This window comes from Nelumbo lutea, chromosome 6 (genome assembly GCF_056320005.1).
Source record: "Nelumbo lutea isolate HS-2025 chromosome 6, American lotus-T2T, whole genome shotgun sequence".
NCBI classification, from domain to species: domain Eukaryota; kingdom Viridiplantae; phylum Streptophyta; class Magnoliopsida; order Proteales; family Nelumbonaceae; genus Nelumbo; species Nelumbo lutea.
The window spans coordinates 55648133-55673205 of NC_142689.1; the positions used below are offsets into that span (position 1 = coordinate 55648133).

Sequence of the window (25073 nt, forward strand, 5' to 3'; positions counted from 1 at the left end):
GAGCCAATAATTTCTTGTCAAATGGTGGGCCCTTGGTCCTTGGTCATATGACTCTTCTCTACTTCTTCGGCATTGTTTCTCGGGCCCAAAGTAACCTCAATAGAATAAGAAAAAGAAGAAAAGTAAATGGGCCGACGAGTACGTTTTGCATTGATGATCCTGACAGTGGCCCAAGACATGATACTAGTCCATCACTTTGCCTTGGGGAGGGTAGGGTGTTGAAAACTTTTGTTTAGAAACTCATACTTTCAGCTAGGGCTGTTCATAAGAAAGCCCAATCTGACCAAACCAACCAATTTGGACCGACCCAACTAGAATCGGCCAGATTTTCATCAACACGAGTCAATTTTGGATTGTGCAAATTCCCAAACCGATGATTTGGGTCATTTTCGGTTCTTACACAAGAAAACCAAAACTGACCCAAACTGAACCGACTTAGTTCCTAGTTCAAACATGAAGTTCCAAAGCCCATTAGGCCACCTAGTTTTTGAATGGTTGCAATAAACTTTGGATTAGTGAATAGTGATTAATGAACAACTTTTGTGATTAACTTTTCATTTAAATTTTATCATACGAGATGGCTGAAATGATGTTCAATTTATGACAATTTTTAAAATTAGCAAGATTTTACCACAAAGATGAACTTAGAACCGAAGCCAACCCAAACCGACCCAACCCGACTCAAACCGACTAGGTCGGTTTTGCTTAACACTGGGTCGATTGGAAAAACCACAATAAACCAACCCAACCCAACCTGTAAACAACCCTACTTTCAACTCATGCTCCCGGACTAGCATGTCGTTACTCTCTGCTTGGGACCACGTGGAATCCCATCATTTGGTGCAAGGTTTTTAAAATCAACCCAAAGAACAAACCGGTCAGGGTTTGGTTTCCAGGTTGAACGGTCTAATTGTTCAAATTGAATGATCGATTTGTTCTGACAAAAAAATAAAAAAATAAATAAATAGTCAAAATCATTCAAACGGTTAACCATCTGAGCCAGCATTTTGTTGATCAAAATCAACGATTTTTGAAAAAAAATCCAGTTTTGGGAAAAAACGGAATCAGTCATAACTGATTCCGGTTTCCTGTTTTTCCGGTCTGACCATCTGGTCCAATTTTGAAAACCATGATTTGGTGTTTGTTGAATTCAAGGTCCAAAATTTTGAGGCATATTTTATTGTACTGGCTTAACGATACGTTCTTATAGGGGTTGTATCGGAGTATGACCTAATTCAGGGGTAGACCAGCCTTAAACAGATCCCTTTGAACCTCAAAGAAAAAAAGAGTGGGCCAGCTTAATCAAAATTTTAAACCTTAGTCCAATTCGCAGATACATGTTTATTTTATGGGTCCTAAATCTAAATCATACTCTGAAGGTTTCTAATCGATACTTCATTTTTCTTCTAGAAAATTACTTAAAAAAGGAATGACATGATCAATTTCTCAAGTTTCAAAGTTTGTAATTTGGATTCGGTTCGGTTCTGTACTAAAGTGGAATTCAAAATTAATGGGAGCAGAGACATTTAACCGAATTGGGGCAAATAAATCATTTTCATGTCTGTCTCGTGATTAAAAACAGAAAAATGTAAGCCCCGTTCATGCCGGGGAATTGATTCTAACGATTCTCACGATTTTCCTGATGAGAATGATGTTTGGTTGTGTCGTTTACCCAAATCAGATTCTATCCAAAATAGAAAAATATGCCTAGTAGCCCATTTCTAAGAAGTGAAAGATTTTCACTTCTGAGAATTCAATTCTGGTGAACGAACAATTCTGGCTGTCCTCTAAGTAAAATGAGCAAATGTTATCGGTTTACAGGTGAGTAAAGGGGTATTAAGGTAACTTTGTACAAATATATAACATTAATAAGAAGAAAAGTCTGAGATTACATCTACGCCCTACAAATGCCCCACATGCACATTTCACCATGCATTGTATACATCTCCCAAAGTTGTCAGTGGGAGATGATCCCAATACAATGTGAATTCGAAAAACCCTTAACCCTATTCTTCCTCCTTTCGTTGTCACTCTTCTCAACGTCTCTCTCTCTCTCTCTCTCTCTCTCTCTCTGCACAACGATTCTTCCTCTATTCAACGGCTATACGAGATCTGGTTATCTTCTCCATTGATGGTCAACTTCTCTTGTAACTATTCTTCTATTTCCTCTGTTTCATGCGCCATTAGGAAAACCACTAATGATGAATGGGTCATGAGATTAAGAACCCTTTTTGTCCTAGACTTGATTCTATTTTGTAAAATTCAAAAACATGAATTTGATTCGTTGAGCTATTTGATACTTTGATTTTTTCTTCTCATGTTCATTTAGAACATATATATGTTTCTCTAAATCGAGTGTTATTTCATCATTGAATTAAATAGGACAATCCGATGGGTCTTCAATCTATTTTATGGTTGAACTATTGTATGCACCAATCTGTGTCATTCTATCTATCCACATGTTAATGTTTCTCTTGAAACTCAATCCGATCTCTAATGTCTATTGAAAGAAGAAAGATGAAAGGAAAGAAACTTGATGCCCATTATATCAACATAATTTTTTGAGTTATAACAAAAGTTCTACTTTTTGATAGTTTCAATAATAACAAAATTCTGTATATGAGATCACAGATGCCATTTTGATTTAGGAGAACACAATATTTGTGTAGAAAAGTAATTTATTTAAATGAGTATCGAGGGAAATTTTTAAGTCTTCATTTTCTTAAACAATATATTGTTTTAGGGAAATTTTCTGATCAGTACCCTGTAGTTTGGCTCGAGTGATAATTTGGTCCCTGCACTTTAAAATGTGACAATCTAGTACTCGAATTTTTAAAACACGACAATCTAGTACCTGGACCGTCAACCAGCACATAAAAAGATGCAAATACACATCTCATTTTCAATAACTGACTGAGTCATTTTCGAAATGATAAAAATGACCTCCACTATAATAACCTTTCACTACGAGTGGAATCCACTGCTCTAATCTTCCAAAGAGCATAGTTCTCCCTGTCGGTGCTGATAAGCGGAATATGCCACCAGAAAAGCTTGGATTCACTCCACCAGAATTCAGTTCCGGAGTCTCTGAAGACTAAAGAGTAGTAATCTTTGACACACCAGCAAAACTTTTTTTTTCTCAAAATCTCTCTCTGCAATCCTTCTCTGAGAAGAGAAGCCCAAGAGAAACATTGCAGAGTAGAATATTGTCTGAATCTGTATAGCGATGTTCTGTTCTTTTCATAGGAGAGTTGACTAAGAGTAAAAAAACTACAAAAAGAGGGTTGCTCTGTTTGTGTGAGCTAGAGTAACCGAAAGGATTGCTATTTACTGCTCTGGTGGTGCTGAAGCACTGGTTTTGATTTGTATAGGAGGAGTTAGGTCTCCCTGTTTACCGCTTTGTGATAATCTTACAACATATACAAGCCAAGTAAACACGGATCTACAGCATCTATCAGTCCCATAGTTTATCTCATCTCCTAAAACCATATAAGTGAACACCCAGTTTTGTAGTACATACTCAACTTTCAGTCTGAGATTTTCACACCCATTTTCAAAGTAAATATCGTCTGAATCTGTATAGTGATGTTTTGTTCTTTTCAGTGAGAGTTGACTAAGCGTCAAAGAACTATAAAAAGAGGGTTGCTCTGTTTGTACGGGATAGACTAATAGTAAGGATTGCTGTTTGGAAGAGGGGGAGTGGGGGATTGGCTCTGATATGCCATGTGTCATGATGTCAGTGGAGGGCCAAATCTGCCCTGATCAGGCTCAATGAGTCACTAGGTCTAGAGCGCTCTACCGGATGCTTTTAGTTTGAGCGGGAGGCATGGAGATGATGAGGGGGAGCTGAAATGGGTTGTGATGAGGGCGGATTTGGCCCTCCAGTGACATTGTGACACCTAGCACCTCATGCCAACTAAGTGCAGCACTCACAGGCAGCTCACCATCATGTAGCACTCACAGGCAGCTCGCCATCATGCAGCACTCGCAGGCAGCTCACCATCATGCAGCACTCGCAAGCAGCTCGCTAACATGCAGCACTCGCAGGCAGCTCACCATCATGCAGCACTCGCAAGCAGCTTGCCAACATGCAGCACTCGCAGGCAGCTCGCCATCATGCAGCACTCACAGGCAGCTCGCCATCATGCAACACTCGCAGGCAGCTTGCCTCTAGGCAGCTCGCCATCATGCAACACTCAGGCAGCTCGCCATCGTGTAGTCTGGCAACTCAAAACAACTAGGTGACACCTAGGACCACTTTGACAACAACTTGCCTTTGCTAAAATGGTGGTGTCCCACTGGCGTGGCCTGGCACGAGATGGCAACTTGGCCCTAGCACAAGCTGGCAGCCTGGCCCTGGCACGAGCTGGCAGCCTGGCCCTGGCACAAGCGGGCAGCCTGGCCTTGACGCAAGCTGACGACCTGGCCTAGGCACCGACCTGGCAGCCTGACACAAGCGCCAACCTGACAACCTCGAGGATCTCACCACCGTACCCCGCATTTTACGGGATTGTGACTTGTAACGGCTATATTAGCTCACCCACTCCCAAGTTCTGATGGAAGGGACAGTTTTACGGTTTAATGGCTTTTCACCCACCTAACACGCAAGCCAATCCCTTCACAACTGGGATCCAGGAACTGCTCCACCTAACCCATGAGAACTCCAGTATATAAAGACCTCACCCCCCTAGGGGCAGGGATATGATGCGAAAAGGGATGGGTAACCTCTACTCTCTAACTCTCTCATCCTCTTATCATCTTCAAGTTGTCTCTACTACTATACTACGCTAACTTAGCCATCGGAGTGACCTCACCGGGTAGACACCCCCTGGTTCTCTGATTTAGTTCTCGCAAGTCCCCCAGCAAAGATGAGCAGATCACCGCTAGCAAGGAGTAGCCAGTTCAGTTCCCTTCGTTACTGGTAGCCAGATCACCTCTCGCCGATAGCAGTCGGGTTGCACTACACTAGGGAGATCGTCATCAAGGTAGCTCACCTCCAAGCAACTCATCAAGGTAGTTCACCATCAAGGCAGTTCACCACCAGGGAGTTCCACTTCAGCCTCTGAGTCACAGGCCACTTGGGAGCAAACGAGATGACGAGGTACTTAGCCAAAACAATTGATACATCAAGAAAAAAGATTGACACGTGACCGGAAACGGTAACATCAGGTTGCCATTGAGAGGCTCCCTACATACGACCGTTTGAAGAGGGAAACGCTTACGTAGGCCCTGGATAAGTGGAAGGGTTGTTCGAAATGAGGTTGACAATACCCAACTTGGTGTTGATGACAAGAAGCTCCTCATGGATAGAATCATCAAGGTTGTTGAGGACAATAACGAGAAACTTCTTCTCAAGCTCAGGGAGCGAATTGACATGTCTCTCTCCCTCTCTCAGAGTGTCTGTTTCATTAAATCATTTTTATTAATTCTTAATTTTGTTTTCTTGACTCTTGATAGTTCATTGTTTCTTACAGCAGCTCCCCGTTGCCTTTCTACAACATCTAAAACATCTACCAGGCTCTTCAGTTCTTGCCATCACTCCCAATGAACCAGCAACAATCAAGAAAAAAATGGTCCTCCTTCGTCAGTTAGCAATGAAGGAGGATAGGAAGTGACGGCAACAACTTACCTTCAGACCGAAGATCCTCTTCACTAGTCTTCTAATAGGGAGCCATCCACATGCTCGACAATGAAGATTGGAGACCCTCTTCGCCGGTCTTCTAACCCAGTACTGAAGATGAGCGAGTCTTTTACCCTTCTTTTATTTGTTTAAAGAGGAAGGGGTAAAGGGGTCCAAAAATTATCAATAAGGGTAATTTTGGCATTTTATAATTATTTATTTGAATATGGTGTCATATGATGGCGATGGTTGACAGTCGGTTAACGGCAAATACCAGATTGTCATGTTTTGAAAGTTCGGGTACTGGATTGTCGCATTTTAAAGTTTGGGGAACAAATTGTCACTCGAGCCAAAATATAGGGTACTGATCGGGAAATTTCCCATTGTTTTAAGAAGAAAAAGCTTGTACATACGTACGTACGTATGTATGTATGTATGTATGTATGTATGGTGTAAATTATGAGCATCTCTTCTATCGTTGCATCACTTGTTTTAAATCTTGGAAGGTAATTTCTTTTATAACTCACAAATATTGAAATGAAACTTCTAAAAATATACGCCAAACACCTAAATAGTTTTTGGAATAAAAAAATACAAAACCCATTATTTTTTGGATGATTCTAAGAATGATGGGACTGTGGTGCCCAAGTGGCCTGGCGTGGACAAATACAATGGAACTGGGTGCCCAAGGGCTCACATCAGAATGTATCAACAAATCATAAGACCTATGGGCTTAACTGATGAGATTTTAGCCTGTTCATTCTTAAGGAGCCTAATAGGACCTACAGCGTCTTGATTAATGAACACTGACCCTACTCATATAACACAAACATCTTGTTATCAAGGTGTAAGCTAGAACTGGTTGAGCAAGGAACAAAAGAATCATTCATTGACTTCATAGCTAGGTGGAGGGTTCAAGTGGCCCATTGAGGAGGACCAAATTTCAATGGTCCTAAAGAGCTTGAATGAAGAATATGCTAGTAGATTGACTCTAACTTATCATCATACTTTTCAAGCCCTAATTTGTGCAAGTTGCTAAGTGGAAGATTCTCTAACAATTGGGAATATATTCCCCCTTGAAGTATCATCAACAATCAATATCTCATTTGACAACTAGCAAATCACAGATGCCAAGTCATTAGAAATCGAGGTGGACCAAATAGGGAATGGGCTTCAAACTCAAGCAAGGATTTATGATGCACCAACTTCAATTGTTCAACATCAAAAGATAATCTACGAGAATAAGCCAATCTAAGCTATAATGTAGTAGAAAACTCAAATCGAGTCAACCAAGACTCCATCATTGAATCAAAAGACTATCATGGTACAAGAGAAGTCAAGCAAGATCAATACCTAGTCAACCAAGGATAGAGCCTCAGCAGGTTGACCCGGAGTCCTTTTCAAACATAGATACAAAAGGCTAGTTGGGTTGATAAAGACCCCAACATTAGCATAGAACCAAAAGGTTGGCAAGATGAAGAGCAATACAAGCATCACCCAAACTTGGACAACATAGGGCCCACTTTTAACTCAGATCCAAAAATCTAGCATGGAACCTAATACAGTGTAGAACAAGTCAAACTTGGCCTCAATCTTTCCTTGGAGACAATCTTTGACCTAGGTCTAGACATGTAGCATGGGACCCATCAAGATGTAAAACAAGCTAGCCATGACGTAAATTGGTTCAATCTCAAGTCCATTTATGACTTAGATCTAGATGAAATGGCCCCTGATCTCCTACAAGAAATTAAGCGAAGTAAGCTTCTCATAGAATGGATTGACTCTGGGATCTCCAACAAGGTAGAACTCTAGGATCTCCAACAAGCTATACCTCTTGAACCTCCTAACCCACCATGGGTAATTCCTAAGTGTGCCTTTGATCAAGGCCTAAGTTTGAAGCCTCAAAAATATTAACTATTGAAGCAAGACCCATCTTTGGGTAACCATTCACTAGACACTAATGCACCATGGGCTAATCCTAACCCTACACTCAACTTTGGTCTAAATTTAGGGCTCATAATTTCTCACAAATGCTTGGTTCACTAGATCCACCATGGTCTAGACTTAAGCCCACATTTGGCCTTGGTCCAGGGCTATAGAGCTTTCAGTTACATCAGAATCTCAATCATTACTTAGTCACAAAGCTGTCCAACCAAGGACCTATCACTGACATAGACTCAAATCTGGAGCCCTCACACATTTTTTAGGATGAAAACACTATTGATAAGAGAGAAGAACATGATCCAACCAGATTAACTTCACCCAAAAAAATACATCAGCATTCCCAATCAAGTATAGTGCAAAATCATACATGATCCATTTTTTCTGGTGGTTGTTTCTCATCTTCTCCTTCATCCCTTTATGTGGCCTAGTCAACAACTTTCATCCTTATATTGATTTTCAATTCCTACATTATTTTTCTCTAATCTCTTATGCATTTAAATCAAATTAGACCTCCCATTAGGTATAATGAGTCAATTATTCCTCCAAGTACATTTGTCTTCAACCTTAGAGACTCATTTCATGGTTCTAAGTACCTAAATTTCCTTGAGCATCCTCCATTGGGGTTCTTCATCCTGATCTTCAATCCAAGCAATTACCTTCTTTCAAAAGGGGATAGTTTTTCTTAGTATTAGTTTGTTTTTCAAAAAATAATAAAAATAAAAAATAAATCTAAAATCCAAAAAAAAATCAAAAACCTAAAAAAAATTAAAAATTAAAAAAAAAATTGTTTTGAAAATTTGAAGTCTTCAAATTGACCTTAACTTCTAACCCCGAGGATGGTCCAAGTGATGAAAATAGGGAATTATCTGAAGGAGTAGCAGAATCTCTTGAATGACATGAGGAAAGGCCACAACCTAGTAATGATGAAATAGAAACTATCAACCTTGAAAATAAGGAAGACCCTAAGAAGGTCAAGATAGGCACTACCTTGAATCTTGTGTAAGGGGAAGCTTTTCAAACCTAATTGTGATGGACCATATGTCATTAAGGAGGTACTTCCTGGTTATGTAGTCAAGCTCATCAACCTCAATGGACATAAACTCCCTAAATTCACCAATGTTGATAGGATAAAAAAATATTATGTGTAACCTGCTGGATTGAAAACCTGAAAGGAAGGTCCAGGCAAAAATTAGGATAAAATAAAAGAAAGCAAAAAAGAAAAAAGAGAGAACAGAGAAAGCTCGTTGAATTAAAAACCCGAAAGGGAAATCCAGGCAAAAATTTAGGGCACAAAAAAAAATGTCTTTTCCACCCTTCTTACAGGATGAAGCTGATACTAGGGGAAAACTAGTCCCTTGGAATTCACCAAAACAAAGGCCTTCTTTGGTTGGTTTCTACCACCCATAAACACATATATCCCTAGTAACCCATTGTTGAAGCCTGGCCTCTTCTGTTCAAGAACATATAAATTAAAAGTCCTTTAAAGGGAACCCATTACACTGCACCAAAAACATCCCAATGAAGGAAAACACTCCACCAAACCATAGGGGTATATGAAAACATTAAATAATCCATCAAAGGGAGGCCATCTTTGGATGGACACTTACCTTAACCCACCCACGATCATATCTAATCCCTTATAAACAACTTTGGACTTGGCCTTTTTCTTTTCATGAATCCTTTAAAAATCTAAAAAAATAAAAAATCCAAAAAATATTTTCCTTTTACCCCATTTATCTTCCCTAGGGCTTTTTGAGGAAGGAAAACACACATCCACTTTACCAAGGGTGACATGGTCAAAAACAAAAGCAAACAGAAAAAAGAAGAAGAGAAATAAGAGGAAATTTTCTGAAATAAAAAAAAAAAAAGAAAACAAAGAGAGAGAGAGAGAAATAATGAAAATAAAAGATCATGACCCCAATTGCCCAATCACTCTTAGAGAGGTGATACATAGCACTCGTAACCCCTCAACCGACCCTAGGTGCCATCTAAAGAGCTTTTCTTGTCCTTTCTTTTGCTAATCCAAGTCCTAAGCTATGTTTCATCCTATAAAAAGTCCTTGGACTCCAAATGTGACAAACACCTCAAGTCAAAAGACACATGGTAATGAAACTCTAAAAGGTCCTTTCTAGAAAAGAAAGAGAAATAAAAAAAGGAAATGCTAGGTATCAAGACTTAACACAGGTAAATGCATTGGAAACAACTAGTAACATCAACTCTAGCTATCAAGACTTAACACAAGTAAATGCTAGGTATGCGTTCCTTACACCTTCTGTTTCTTGCATCATCCTAGCACTATCATTACATTGCATCCATAACGGGAGCCTTGAGTCCCATTATCCCCTAATCTGCATATTAGGTGGCTAACCCACCTCCAAATATCATAAAACCATGCATGCTAACCTATCTATATCAAATGCGCATGGTTCTGGTGTAGGAACTTGCTAGATGTCTCTCAGTCACACTTAAGGAGTAACTTTCCCAAACTCCTCTGTCTATTTGTAGAAAGAAATTTTCTCATAAACAAACTCATCCTTTATATTTTTCTACTTTTAAACCTTGCATCTCAAAATTCTCAAGGAATTGCCCAGCGAAAGATTCCACAATTCTTTTGTTGCAGGGACGATCGTAGTCTTAGACAACCATGAAAATGTTATGGGTGGAAGATTCCATTTGAAAAACCCCTTTAGGAAGATCCAGGGATTGGCCTGCGTGAGATACCACAATCCTTCTATCAACAAACAAACATGCTAGACAGATATGGGAATACACCGTAGGAGGAAATTTTATGGGCATCATTTCCAATCATCATCTTTCTTAATTAATTATCATCTTTGTCATGAAAAGATTTTTTTTAGTAGCATTCTTTTAAAAATAGGAAAGCTATTTCATTAGATTTTTGTGCAAAAATGGGTCGTCTCCTCAAGATTTTTTGTTCGAATTACTATCCTCCAACAAAGAGGGGCAATCTGTAGACCCACGATGTTTATGCCCTTTAGTCTTTGTCTATCCCTCTGCAGCACTATGATCTTTAAGTAATACTTCAGCCAACTTCTTCATCGACTTAAGGGTATTTTTCATGACTTTTTCTTTGGACCACCAAATTAACCCATTTAAACCAACAAACACAGATTCTAAAATTTTGAATCCAATGATACCAAGATTACCCAAACCCGACACTATTCACTCCTCCATTTTACAACCAAGTGCTAGAACTGATCCTGACACTCGATTGGTTGGAATATTTTCAATCCTGACTTTTTCTTTATCTATCCCTCTGCAGCACTTTGGTTGGAATATTTTCAATCTTGGGCTGAACATTACAAATCTGACTCAAGAGATATGTAGAGACTAAAATTTCAAATCCAACGATACCAAGATTACCCAAATTTGGCATTGTTTACCCCTCCGTTGTAAGACCCATGGCCAAAACTAATCCTGACCCTTGGTTTAGAATTTTGATCCCAAAATTCCAAATCCAACGATACCAAGATCACCCAAATCTGACACTGTTTACCCCTTCATCTTAAGACCTAAAGCCAAAACCAATTCCAATCATCTGGTTGGGATCATTTTGATCCTTAACCCTATCTCATGTCAGTCAGAAATCCGGTATCACAGGCATGTAAAGTGCAAGATTCCAAAACCGACAACACCGTTTACCCCTTCATCTTAAGGCTCGAAGTGGAATCAATTTTGGTTGTCTGATCGGGAGCATTTTGATCATGAACCTTATCTCCCATTAAGTCGGAAATCCAACACCATGGGTAAGTAAAGCCCAAAATCCCAAATTTGACAATACTAAGATCATGCAAATCCAATTTAAGACTCGAAGTTAGAACTAATTCCAATCCTCTGATCGGGATCGTTTTGATCCTGAACCTTATTGAAGGAAGGAGAAATCTATCATATGGATGGCCGAACCATGCTAGATGGCTGGGCAAAATTTCAAAAAAATTCTTTTACCCTTCTGAGAATCGTATTCCCAGTTTTAGAAAAACTGCTTTTTCTATGATCGTTCTTGCATCGAAACCGAGCCAAATTTGAAATAAACAGAAAGGGAGAAGTATACCTGATACGGATTCCACAAATGTAGCTCCCAAAGTGGTAATTCATTCCCAAAGAGAGTTCAAAAACCAGCTTTCACTGAAGATAACATAGCTTGAATTGAAGTTGGTTCAGCAAAACTGTGATCCAACACCTTGGATCGAACAAGGGACTGATCAATATCAGTCCAAGAAGTGGAGGTTGAATTAGGGTTTCTGGGACGGCAAGAACAAAGAGAGAAAACTGAGAGCAGTGTGATATCTGGAGCAGTTTGCCTTCTCTCTATTTATAAACCTTAAGGAGCACCACTCCTAATCTGATTAGAAGGTTCCTAATCCAAATCTTTATTTGGATTTGGACTCTCCAAGTGGATAAGACTTATCCTCTTATCCTAATGGGTGCTCCATACCCTTATCCAAACCCATATTCGCCCAAGTCACATTACTGCTTAAGCTGTCATGTAACCACTTGATTAATCTAATTAATCATGGGCTTTAGGCCCATTAAGTAAGTGGCTCACATCCCTAAGTAGTTACTGGCCCATTTGGTTCACTTTGTATGGCATGAGACCCCAACAACGACCCTACATGAGCCCATATGGGTTTGGCCCAGCCTCTATGAAAAGGCTTGGCCAAATTCACTGTCAAGTACAATTAACCCCCGAGTCCATCAGTATGAACTCTTAATGGGCCCAACATTTACATTAAATGATCATTGAGTCCAGCCATCCTATGAAGGCCCAAGGACAATGGACTTAAGTAGGATATAGCCCATCAGGTAAACAGCCCTAAATGGTCTCTTACACTTAACCTCTTAGCCCTTAATGATCAAACATTGCCCGACAGGGAAGAACGTCTCCCCTGGCTGCAAGGTGCAGTGTTGCACTCTTTGCTCGGATGGGTCATGGGAATTAAAACATTTTGCAAACCTTTTTCTTAAAACATAATATGTATATCATATAAATATATTTTGCAAAACAAATCTCAAACAAGTTTGAAATCAATTGTCAGTAGTTTTGGTTTCCATCAGAGATAGTGCAGTCCCAATCATTCACTTTGTCTGACAAAGGGGTTGATCCTATCACTATGATTACCCACTCGAGTGAATTCTCAGACTGCTCTAACATACCCAGGTTTTGACCCCCAAAGGATATCACCGATTGGCATATCAAAGATAGCCCAATTCGACATCCAGTGCAGTACCATAATCGAATCTAGGGGTTATGTGTAACTTTCTAGTTTTGCTCGTCAGTCTCCAAGGTCTAGGGCATAACTAGAAATTGGTTCGGGTTTAGTGTTTCGAACAAACGCACATTGCATGTGCTTCGGGTCCAACCCTAATAGCTTAGACAGGCCACCCCAACCTTCTTGACAGCACACCAGTGTCAGCCTTTGCAGGATAAACTTCCCCAAATCTATCCAACGGTTAAGAACATTCTAAACTAACACGAGTCTCATAAATGTCCAATTTAAGAGTAACTACACAGAAACACACCAATTATAACATGAAACAATTATATACTTTTATTCATTTACAATAAATGCATCAGTACATCAATCTAATTAAAGCTAAGGGCATACACTATCTAACAGTTATTTCATGTCAAGTTAGAAATCCAACACTATAGATATGTAGAGCCCAAATTCCAAATTCGACAATACCAAGATCACCCAAATCTGACAGCATTTACCCCTTTGTCTTCATACCCAAAGTTGAAACCAATTCCAATCATTCAATTGGGATCATTTTAATTCTAAATCTTATTTCATATCAAGATAGAAATTCGAAAGGATAGGCATGTAGAGCCCGAAGTTCTGAATCCAATGGTACCAAAATATCTTGAATCCAATAACATTTACCCACCCATCCTGAGACCCTAACTCAAACCATTTTCGAAACCACAACAATAAAATTGGGATCCCCCATAATAATACCATGGGACTAGAATGTCTCACCCTTTTTGGGCTTTATCTTATCTTGAAAGTTCTATCCCAATCCAAAACAAAGTAGGATTGCACTCTAACTCCACATGTCCACTCCTTATTGGTGAACTACTAAGACTCCCTTTCCCAACCTAAGAAAGACTTTAACCACAACCATTAATCTTTCAACATCAAATTTCTGCCATTAAGATTTAATGCAAGATAAACTCAAACTTCCCTATAAATACAATGTAGGAAGGGTTAGAAATCAGGTTTTACATGGCCAAACCAAGTTTGGTGGCTGGCCAAATTTACAAAAAAAATCTGACCCAACTTGGGAACCGATTTCCCAATGATTTTGAAATCTAAAATTTTAGAATCGATCTTACACTAAATCATACCAGATTTGAAACCCAAATTAAAACTGATCATACATGATACAGAAACCACAAAATGTTGTTCCCAAAGTGGTGTTTCACACTTAATATCAGTTCCATAACCAGCCTCCAACTGAAGATGGCGCAGTATATATATAAAGTCAATTCAGCAACACCGTTTCATCAAAACTATTCTCCAACTTACTTGGATCGAATTGGCAATGTGAACCTAATATGCCTTGATGTTTTTTTGCAAAAATACAATAGAAGACTGATAGAAAATAGCTCTTGTCAAAGCTAAGTCAAATTAAGGTTTCTAGGAAACAAGGGGGAAGAGAAGAGAGCAAGAGAGTGGAGAGAATTAGCTGAACTGGACTCTCCCTTCTTTCTCCTTTATATAGAGCATTCTCCTAATCTAATTAGGAACCTTTAATTGATAAGCATTACCCTCTTATGAGGATAGATGCTTCATACCTAGATCCATGCCCATTTTCAACCCAAGTCACATAACAACTTGTGATCACTTAACTAATCATATTAGTAATGGGCCTTAGGCCCATTTTCTTTAATGGTTCATGTCTCAATGTGTTGCTTGGCCACTTTGAGCCTTAGGCCCATAAAGGTTTGGACCTACCTCTGGAAGAGGTTAGGCCGAATTCACTACTCAAGGCAGCGAACAAATGACCCATTTAGCTTGGGCTCAATTTGGACCCAATATTTACACTTAAATGATCCTTGGATTTAGCCACCCTATGAAGACCCAAGGATAATGGACTTATGTACGATAAAAACACATCAGGTAATCAGCCCTATAATAGTCCCTTGCACCTAACTTTGCGGCCCATAATCATTAGAACACTGCTCACAGGGAATGACCCCTTCCCTGTCTACAAAATGCAGTGTCACACTCTCTACTCAAATGGATCCCAAATTAAAACATTTTGTAAACCTTTTTCACAATATAGTAATATAACATATAAATGCATTTTGCAAATCAGATTTCAAAAACAGTTGAAATCCACTACCAGCAGTTTAGGTTTTCATCACAGAGAGTGCAAAGCATGATATTCACTTTGTCTGACAAAGGGATCGATCCTATCACTATGATCACCCACTTAAGTAATTTCCTAAACTGCCCCAACATGCCCAAATAATTGACCCTTGATGGATCTCACTGGTTGGCACATCAAAGACAGCTTAGTTCGATATCCAGTGCAGTAATATAATCAAGTCTGGGATTAAGTGTAACTTTCGAATTTTGCTCATTTATCTCCAAGGTCTAGGGCATTACTAGAAATTGGTTTGGATTCAGTGTTTCTTCCAAATACCTATTGGCTATGCTTGGGGTCTAATCCTACCAACTAAGACAAGGTGCTCCACCAGTTCGGCGACACACTAATGTCAGCCTTGTTAGGATAAACTCCACAAATCTATCCAATGGGTAAAGAACATTCTAAACTAACAAGAGTTTCATAAATGTCTAGTTTAAGAAATAATTCACAGAAAATATACCGATAAGAACGTGAAACAATAATGTACTTTATTCATTCACTTATAATTGTTTATGTACACCAATCTAATTGGAGCTAAGGGCATATACTATTTATTATAGAGGTCCTCTCCTAACCCAAATAACACACAAGAGCTTAAAGAGAGAGACACCTTGACCATTAGAGAGTCTTCATTATGTCCCAAGAGCTAAGACGGGAGCCTTTTAGGGAGAATACACAACTTAGTTGATTATGTGATCTTCAATCCCCAAGGCTAGATGCAAGCTTGTAGTCAAATGTTGATTAATAGAGAAACCATGGGACGCCCAACAATTTTATCACATCAAGAGCTACATTTCCAAATAGCTTATGCCCAGATTCATCTAGTTTGTAGTGGTGATACACTTTAATCATTCCATTGTTTAATTTCAATCATTTCATTTGTTATGAATAATATAAAGAGGTTTAGTTGGCTTTGGTATTCATTTTTGGAGATGCTCATTATAATACACGCTAGGACCCATATGTGATTTTTTTTCTTTTTCCTTTTTTTGTTGTTAGATAGGTTCTTTCTCTTTCCTTTTTTAGTTGCATCTTAATTCAGTTATGATGTAACTTCGTGAAAATATAAGATCATCACGATTTCTATTTTAGTTTAATTATCATTTATCCTCAATAAAGTTTCAGGTCATTTGAATAGTTATTCTTAATCATCATAATTAATCTTTCTTGTCAATATTATTTTTATGGATCGCTAGGCACTAGATTAACATCATTCAAAATTTTTGTCATAATCTTCCAATTTATAGCTATTAGGCTTTACTTTTTAGATTTGATGTTGCATGCAGTCTAGTTAGTATCATCATTCAATTTTTTGTTTCCTATTAACATTCGTCTAGTTTTATGGCATTTGCAATAGGTTGTCCTCTTAGTTAGTTTACTGATAGTATTTTTATTGTTTTAAATCCATCTTTTATTTGATATTTGCATCTGAATTACTATAAGACTTCAACGAAGCATTTTTTCACATTGTTCCTTTTGGTCCATTTAATCATTTCATGTTTTGTATAGCTCCTTTCTTAGGTAGGCTCAACACTCTCTTAGTCATTTTCCTTAAACTAACGTTCACTTCTTTAGGCCATTTTTATTATCTTTTTTTTCTTTAGTCAAGTACCATTTTAGATTTTCAATCCTTTAACTAACATCCATTCAGCATTATATTTCTCATCGATTACTAGTTTGTCTTGATAAGCACCCCCTTGGTTCTATACTAATACATTTGAAATTCCATATTGGAGAAGCATGATCCTTAACAGGTTAGTTTTTCTTTTCTTGGATAGTTTATTTATTTTATCCACTAGTTTAGCAATAAGTTTTCTTAACTTTTCATATGTTTGTCAAAATTCAATTCATTAGTACATTAACATAGCACAATATTTTCTTCAATGTTCTTAGACCATTCCTTTCAACATCTTAGCTTAATTTGTTTATTTAGGTTCAAGTCCATTTGCTTCTATAGTTTCGGTTCCTTTGTTCATCTTAGATCATTTTATTTTTCTTAATTTAGTATTTATTTTAGTTTAATTCTTCCATTGTTGGTTCTTTAGTTACATATTTCTATCATTCTTGTGTTTTTCTTAGTGTATGTGATTTCTTTTTACTTTAACTCATGAATTATTAAAACTTTCCTTGGAAATTTAGTGAAGTAAAGGCCAGTTAAACCGGGCATGTGTGGGGTGCCTAACACTTTCTCACACTGTACCTTGGTCCCTAAACCCACAAAGAATCTCATCCCCATTGGGTAAAAGAGTCACCAAGAAAATGAGTTTTCTTGAAAATTTAGGTATTCCTAAATTCACAATTTTAAAAATTTAGATGATAAGTCCATTTAACAAAGTGAACTGAGCCGACTCAACCCCCTCTAAGAAGTGGCCACACACCCATGAAAACCTTCAAAATACCCAAAATACCCCTACCTTTCCTCCTACCTAGAACATCCCTGAATTCACCTTTCTTAAACTATTTTACCCCTATAAACCCCTAAACTACCTAAACTACCCCTACTTGAACCCTATAAATAGGAAATGAGGAGGGGACCCAAGGCATCAAAGCAACTTGGGGAAATGAGTCTCTTCTCAAGTAACATTGCCACATCAACATATTTCCCTTGTATTGGCATTTTATTTTATTTTAATCCATTTTTCCCCAAAAAAGGAAAGAGGTGAATTCCTTTTCTTCTTCTTCTTTTGTTATTCCTCTTGGGAAAGAACATTCGAATGCTTGAGGGGAGAACCACCATGTATGAGCTTCGAGTGTTCTCTTCCTCCTAGTACAAGCTCGAGCCACCCCTTGTTGTTGCCATCTAAACGCAAGGGAAAGAGAGAAAGGTTCGAAGTATCAAGGAGGAGAGAACTGCCATTAGGCACTACTAGAAAAATCAGCTAAATAGCAACAAAAAATGCCTCTAAAAAGAATAAGAGGCACTCAGGTGATTGCCTTTAAATGCCTAGCCTCTAAATATTGTAGAGGCACTTGACTTATAATTAAAGGCATATCTGATAAATGCCTCCAAAAATGAGATATTGATACACATAATCTTGCCCTCAAAGCAATGACACGAAAAGCATTTTCTAGAGGCATGCATGAATGCCACTAAATATACATTTTTAGGGGCATTTTAATTAAATTTGAGGCCTCTAAAAGTAGTTTTAAGAAATTTATTTAGGTTGTATAGTAGCATTTATAATTATAGCTAAAAGTATTAGTTGCTCTTATTTAGAGGCACTTCCAAATTGTCTCTAAGGATCATTTATTTGTGATTTAAAAAACTATTTTGTCATACATAAAGTTTGTGTAACCTATATAAAAAACATTTAATTTTCTATTTAAAATAATTCATTTACATATCTATTAAAAGATAGCCATTGTTTTTGAATATTGTTTCATATTAATTGATACAAATTCAAAATAAAAGAACAATCCATCTAAAAAACATATGAAATAAAAAAACAAAAAACAATTCACATCCTACTCTAAGAAAAGAAAAAAATAATTCATCTCAACACCATTTGCATTCTTTTCTTCTGCAACTTGCAAGAAAAAAAAATAATACAACAAAAAGCAAAAAAAAAAAATAGTCAAATTAATAACTATATTTTTTCAAAAACAAAAGATCTTTAACCATCTAATTACATGTTGTATGATTCTTAATTTAACAATAGAGTTTGGTTTTGGGTGGGGTGAAATCTGCATCTAATCCAATTATTTAGTGGATGAAAATTCTAAAATTTGAATACAAAAGAATAGAATCAAGATGTTCTTACGCCCTACTCAATCCCCCACTAGTTTTCACTATTGGTCGACTAATTTGACTATTCAGATGCCAAAAAAAATAAAGAGACACCCTAATTTGTTATCCTAAGTTAGCTAAACATTGGAAGTGACAACAAAGCAATTTTTATTTGTGATGCAACTTTTGCATGGCATGGAAATCTACACAACTAGGAAATGGGTGGCTATGAACAAGAAACAACTCTATGACAATTACCTTGCTTGATGTGCCTAGTTATGTCAATATAGAACTCAACTTCTATATTACCTAGGAATATGTAGTTGAGGAAGAGAAAATGAAAGTGGCTAAGAAGAGAATCAGATTAGGATAAAGTGGTTTCTTATTGGACTGGTACAACTTATGTGGGATTGCCTCATCTGCATCCAAGAAAACCTAAATATTAGAGATGTAAAAGGCCTATAATGTTGAAAGGATGAAGCCAAAAGTTCACTATGAAATAAAACACACCACTTAATTCAGCACCTATGAGCACTGAATTAAGGACATTGACAAACCAGTATAAACAATGCCCTTCATCCACTCCCCAGGCTAGATCATATGCTATTTGATTGATCATTGATCAACCGGGAATTAATAGCTCAAAAAATTAGACCAATAATAAAACAAAACAAAACTAGTAACAAAGACAATGGCATCCAAGTAATGGTGGTGCAGTTACATATTACACAGGTTTGCAAGCACAAAGATAATGGCAGTGTAGCTAAGGCAGCTAGGTGATGCCTAACATTTTGGCCTGGCAAGGCATTTGACAACTATATGTTAATTATAAATAACTAAATTGCAAATCAGTAAATGACTTGGTAACACAATTTACACATGACTTTCAAAAGAAATGACAAGATTTTTGAATGATCCCCTGCTTCAAAATCAAGTATAGATTGTACATAGAAGGCCTAACTTTTATTTCTACTGCATTCACAATAACCACTCCCACAAACCACATCCCACAAAAACTGCCCATTTCCCTCATAAATAGGCCCAATAATTTGAAGCAAAATTCCAAAAATATGGCCTTTAGAATCCTTACATCACAGGGCTTGTTTGTCATAGAATCCTTACATCACACAGAGGACAAAAAATAAGCAAATTTATGGTGACTCTGTTATTCATGAAAATAACTGGCACGGAACATCACCTTGTATGCATATATGACTAGAAGTGCTTCCTTTTAAGTAAAAAAACAATAGCCCAAATTTTAAAACAAAGATGGATCAATTAGTTAATGTGAAAAATTTATTCTATTTGTTATTCTACATGTAGTTGTAGAGGATTTTGACACCGACTGCCACCCTTTCACAATTTCATCCAAAATGAAAGGAGTAATGAAATCTAGTATTTATAGACAGTCAACCACTCCAACCATGATATTTTCCATTATAACTTTAGATGACTGCAATTGAGACTAAACTATCATAGCTAGCTGTAAGATGTTTTGTTTTTTTTTTTTTTTTGAGCATGGCATATTGTTGGGTTGCTAATTGATTGTTCAACAAACTTTCAGTGTTTCAAGTTTAAGACAAATTAGGCACAAGATGCTAAGAAGATGGAAAAACTCAACAATATATTCTTTACCCTAATGGCCCGGGTTCTGATGGCAGTTCTCTCTCCAGCATATTTACTGTTGGTTAACTGTAATTTATACCTATACTTATAAGCAACTAAGTAGTTTTGGCTTACAGTGTTCTTTCATCCATTTGCCTCTGTTAACCTACTCTATATCAGCCGCCTTCTTTCTAAGGCAGAGTTTTAGAATTCTCTATGTCATCTAGATATTTTAATTTTTTATTTTGGTGGAATTTTATTATTTCACGACATTGAACTTTTCTAAAATCAAATGTCTCTATAGCCGACATACCAATAGTATCAAGAAAATGATAGTATTTACTAACTTTAATTAAGAAGCAAAAAACAAATATGTTTAAACATATTAGCACAAAAAACTGAAAATTGTAGACAAAATTCAAAAAAAAAGTAATTAATGTGGAAAAATAGGCTCGCAACCATGAAAAGTTAACCATTTTCTAATGTTAAAGATCAACATAATTTATGAGTTGTAATTTAAAAAATCGGGATAGGAAATAATATTACGCCAAACAAAAGGGGAAGGAAGGAGAATCAAAGGAACTTACGGAGCTTCTGCTACAGGTATAGCTTTGCCATCCATTCATTCTTTTAATCCAGGAGACCTGGAATCCTAAACCAATACCACCATCTATTCTTCTAATCTAGGAGAGTTATTGCCATTCTTCCAATCTACTATAGGTATGTATAGCTTTGCTCATACACTACTCTGCATTAGAGCTTTTAATCTGTTAAATAGTTTGGAATAGAGCTGGGAGAAGGTGAAGAGGGTTATTTGGAAGAGGAGAAGAGGATAGAATGAAAAAAGTAAAATATGAAAGCCAAAAGAAAATTGAAATCTAAAATCCCTAACCTGCTTCAATGGAGTTATTGCCATTCTTCTTAGCCATCGGAGCTGCCGTCGTTCCTTCCGTCTACTAAAATCTCAAAAACCCTTGCCAAAAACAGTGCACTGGTTCTTTAGTTGTAATATAAATGGAGAATGAGAATAGCTACAATGGAATGGAGAGTGAGGAGGAGAAAAGACGAAGCTGATTGTCATAATTTTTTTGGGGTTTGAAAATAATAGAATACCAAAAATGCCCTTAATTATTAGAGCATGAAATACAATATAGAGGCTTCTATGAAGTGCCTCTGAAATAACACGTTTCAACTAATATAATTGGCTATCCTTATAGTCATTTTTTATCAAATGCCTCTGCCTACAGCCTCTAAAAATAAACTTTCCCATAGTGTGAGGGGACATTTTCTATTAAAACAACTTACCTTCTAAAATGTTCTTCCATACTAAATCCAAGTGTCCCTTTTAACGGAAAGATGATGTAACATTGATGGAGCGTGCAGTTTTTGTAGTGAAGAGGAAGATACTGATCACATTTTTTCAAGAATTGCTCCTATATTAAGAAATTTGGAGTAACATTAACTCTCCCCTAGAGGGTTCAAGTGATAATGATAATCTTAAAGATTGGTGGGTTGGCAATAAAAAGAGAATAAAAAACTTCTTGTGAGAGAGAAATTAGCATTCATTTTATGGAATATTTGGAAAATTTGGAACCTTAAACTTTAACGACAGAACTGTCCCCATTCCAGTATTAGATTGGGCCCTTGGAATGCTTATGGAGAATTTAGAGGTGAATAAGCCCCCAATAGTTGACCGAATTGATAAATGTTGGAAACTAGTATGTTGGATTGCTCCAACCTGGCACTATTAAAATCAATTTTGATGTTTTTCAAAGCACTTATGGGAACTGTTTGGTTGCTAGTATTGTCCGTGATCATTTTGGCTATGTGCTTGACGCTAAGGCTTAAATTGGGTTCGTGCACCTGTAGGGAGGATATATTAGGCTAGGTTAGGGAATGGTCTCTTCGAAAGACGAGGGAAAGCCTGTAAGGACAGTCAATCAAGCTCCTTTCCCCGATATCGAAATGAAGAGAGGAAGTTTTCTTTCAAAAAACAACAAAGGTTCGAGGATATTAGTGATGGGAAATGCTCAAGATTCGATGATCCCTATCGTGAGGAGGACCCTCTATTTATGCAGAAGGTCCTGAGATCCAAAAAGGTAGGAGATAAGGATATTCGCTCCGTCTCGAGAAAGGGAATATATTGTTCACTGGCAATTATTGGGTACACTACTGGGCATCACCACATGTTTCATGAAAATATTATCAAGGATCAGCTTTCCTTATTCCCGAATTCCCTCATTACTCACATGTGCTACTACTTTTTTGCACACCACGACTAATCCTACGTGGAGACGATGACGTCACCGTTCGAAGGTTGATATCCGTTAATGCCATGTTGCAATTTGCAAAGTACCTCATTGTAACGGGTTTGTGTGTGTTTGGGCGCAAACAGGCCTCACCATGGGCTTGGCCCATTGTCCTCCCCGACCCGCTACCCGGAACGGGTTCAAAAGCGATGAGTTTCCCGTACACCACTACGAGTGTGACTTCATCACGCGCTCAAATGTGCTTAGGTCTTGTAGGCAAGTCTTTCTGAGGCTTGTTTAGGTTTGGTGTGGACTGGACTTGGTGGGTCATTGTCTTATCGTGGTTCTGCTTAGCATGTTGCAGGTTCACCGCAACGGTCATGATGGACCGTAGGTTTATCGTAGCATGGAGGATTGACTGTAAACTACTTGTAAGTGATTCTGTGGTGTTATTCTTTATATTTTTGTACTCTTTAAGGGTCTAAGTGAGTTGTACACACCTACATTAGCCCCCTACTTATCGGTAAGTGGGAGCTTATCGATAATCATATTGCCCTTGTTTTGAATTATGTGGTAATTTTGTTGGGTCTGGTGTTTTTGCCTGACACAATATTTTGCATAAATCATGTGTACCCTATGTTTGTGCTTGGTGGCTTATTGCGGTCTAAGGTTTAGCCCCCTGTCTTTTGGTGATTTGTTTCCTGGAAACAGTCAGTGTTGTGTAAATCACTTGTTAAGTTGCGGATGTGGTCATTATTTTGCATGTGTCGATGTGATAGGTGACGCGTGTGTCGCTCGGGTTCCCGCTGGCTGAGTGACTGTGTTAGATGTATCATTGCGTCTAGTTTACGTGTGTTACAGCGTTCCATCTTCTTGCAAGCATACTAGCAAGTCGTGCTATTTTGTCTCTCGCAGCGATTCATCTGGGCACGACTATTCAGTTCCTTTTGTTGGGTCATAGGCCACCTATAAAAAGATGCAGAGTGTCTTGTTTCATATCACTACATGTGCTTAATCTTCCTTTCTTGCTTTTGTATACCACTTCTTCTCTTTTTATATTCATGGTTGGGGATGGCTCTTAATCAAAATGACGCATAGATGCCCATTAATGAATCCGTGGGTTCCAACTCGCTGTCTCCGATGGGGTCGGCATTGTCTCTGGAGTACAACATGGTCCACCAGTTGCTTAGGCAATACTGTGGGGAGAATGTTATAGCCCCCTTGGGGTATGATGTTGTCGACAGGGTACCTGTTCGTGGTGGTTCACCCATGAGACAACTTTGTAGTGACAAGGAAAATAGTGAGCTTTACTAAGGCGGTTGTTTGGTTTGGTTGGATGCCTCCAGTGGAGCTGCCCTCCGTCATTGTTAGTCCGGCACTGAATACGCTCTCATCGGTGATGTTCAAGATATGAACCTCCCCCATGACCAAATTTCATAGCCAATCCTCGTGCAGTGGCTGAGGACTTGTGAAAGTCTTTCTGCGATTGGTTTCCATGTCGTGGAGGTTAAGGAACGTGTCATTCGACTAGCACACATATTTTGGAGGGTGGGTCTTGGTTATTTGTCGTTGGTTTATGAGCGATCTCTAGCGGATGTGCGCCGTCACAAGGAGGCAGCAAAGGCAAGACTGTCCACAGCTGCAAGGAGTCTCATGGACCTCGAGGCACTGTGTGTTCATCAGCGTCGCATTGGTGGTAGATTGCGAGGTGGAGATAACTGAGCTTACAACGTATGACGCTTGGGAACCTCTACTTTGGGATATTGAAGCGGTAATGGATGAGTGGACCGCTTGATAAATGTTGTACATTGTTTGCAAATATGTAAATTACATTTTGGATGAAATCAATGAGACCCTCTATGTCCCGATGTACTTAATTTGTTGTCATTTTTGTATTGCATTGTGCTTTGAGAGAGGGTTGTGTGAAGCTTTGGTCAGGTTTAATCATGTGTGTGTATGGCATTCATAGGGTCAATGAGATCCCCTGCATTCCAATGTACTTAATTTGGGCATAGGGTTAATTCGGCTTCCTGGTTCGGCCATATCATTGCCATGGGTGATGGTGGTGTTACAATTACGTTGTGAGACCTCTCAGATGCTCAGGTCTTTGAGGGAGGAAAGGCTTGTAGGGGGGAGAGCCCTTCTTGAGTGACGACTTTATCAACTTAGTGTTAATCCTATGAAGGTCGTCTGATTCATTTTCCCATCGGGACTCTGTGATTGGTTAGGCTTGGTTACGTGGCACCTATTGGTAGGGCCATTTGATTGGCGCTTGCGAAATCATTACGATTCAGTCACGCGTGTGGAACAAATCGATGCCCGATACAGTTCGACGACGGTTACTAATGTGGCATGTTGTTTGAATTAATGCATATCGCTGGTCCCACCTTCTTAGGGGTGCATGAGTAATTTTACATGATTTCTTTTACTCTAAAAGATGCTTCGAGTATTGGACAGGCGTCCATTCATCTGCACCAACATCGTTCACTCTGCTATGCATGTCAGTGTCGGAAAACCTTCATAAGATTAG

The 25073-nt window shown here is 38.2% G+C and overlaps 1 long non-coding RNA gene across 2 annotated transcripts; it reads right to left on the minus strand.

Moving 5' to 3' along the window:
* Positions 1-1836: 1836 nt before the first annotated feature.
* Positions 1837-21340, minus strand: LOC148848969 (uncharacterized). 2 transcript variants are annotated; one of them, XR_016100238.1, is made up of 2 exons: positions 21187-21337; positions 1837-2168 (listed from the first exon to the last, which is right to left on the minus strand). It is a non-coding gene; the product is annotated as an uncharacterized LOC148848969 (long non-coding RNA). The 2 variants fall into 2 exon arrangements; XR_016100237.1 differs by lacking the exon at positions 1837-2168 and adding an exon at positions 19574-19806 and having other exon boundaries at positions 21187-21340.
* Positions 21341-25073: the final 3733 nt, after the last annotated feature.